At 42.9% G+C, this 1124-nt stretch overlaps 1 non-coding gene across 1 annotated transcript; it reads left to right on the top strand.

Moving 5' to 3' along the window:
• The first annotated feature begins 254 nt into the window (after positions 1 to 254).
• On the top strand, positions 255 to 361 carry LOC126025095 (U6 spliceosomal RNA). The gene has a single exon (XR_007501142.1). It is a non-coding gene; the product is annotated as a U6 spliceosomal RNA (small nuclear RNA).
• Positions 362 to 1124: the final 763 nt, after the last annotated feature.

The following is a 1124-nucleotide window of genomic DNA, read 5'->3' as shown; positions in this document are numbered from 1 at the left end:
ACTGCTGAAGATGAGGGAACTGTTTAGTTCAGCTGACTCCTTAGAATTTCATAGCTGGTTTAGAATGCTAACATTTTTATCCTCTCTGAAATTTATATCTTGGAGGGCTGCATTGGAATCCTTCCTTTCCTACTTATTGGCTAGGTAGTGAATGATCAATACCTTTATTACCAACTAAACAAAGTCAGCAGGAAGATAGCTGAGAATTAAAAATAGTTTTCCCCCTTTAATTTTTTTAAAAAATTTATTGAGATGTGCTCACTTCGGCAGCACATATACTAAAATTGGACCGATACAGAGAAGAGTAGCATGGCCCCTGCACAAGGATGACACGCAAATTCGTGAAGTGTTCCATAGTTTTAGAAAAAAAATTATTGAGACCATCGTGAGTTACAAGTCTTTCACAGTTGTATTTCAGGCACATAGTGACAGTGAATTGGGGCCATTGCCACCACCACTATTGACGTCCCTCCACCATAGTTCCCAGCATCCATCCCATACCTTCACCCTTAGCCCTTGGGACTATTGGTGTCTTTTATGTATAGCTTGTTGTAGTTTGGGTCTCTTGAATCTATTGTCATTGATTTTGGCTTGGCTATTTAGATCTGTCCTTTTGTTTTCCACTCAATGCTCCTGAGACTGCTTGGCCCCTGGGCCCCATTCACTTTATTTCTTCTTTTCTCAATTTGTAGGAAGACATGGAAATCTGAGGCAGAATAAACTGATTCAAGTTTTAAGGTTCTAGAATATTTATATTCTATTTAGAATATAAATAAAATTTAAAGAAGAATAGAGGGGCCCGAGTGATAGTACAGTGGTAAGGCATCTGCCTTGCACGCAGCCAACACAGGATGGACCCCGGTTTGGATCCCGGTAACCCATATGGTCTCCAAGCCTGCCAGGAGTAACCCCTGAGCACCGCCAGGTGTGACCCCCCAAAAAAAAGGGGGGCCGGAGAGATAGCACAGTGGTAAGGAGTTTGCCTTAGACGAAGAAGGATGGTGGTTCGAATCCCAGCATCCTGTATGGTCCCCCGAGCCTGCCAGGAACGATTTCTGAGCATAGAGCCAGGAATAACCCTTGAGCGCTGCTGGGTGTGACCCAAAAACCAAAAAAAAAAAAGG

This window comes from Suncus etruscus, chromosome 12 (assembly GCF_024139225.1).
Source record: "Suncus etruscus isolate mSunEtr1 chromosome 12, mSunEtr1.pri.cur, whole genome shotgun sequence".
NCBI classification, from domain to species: Eukaryota; Metazoa; Chordata; class Mammalia; order Eulipotyphla; family Soricidae; genus Suncus; species Suncus etruscus.
The sequence above is the reverse complement of the archived record's forward strand: the minus strand, read 5'-3'. Positions and strand labels throughout refer to the sequence as shown.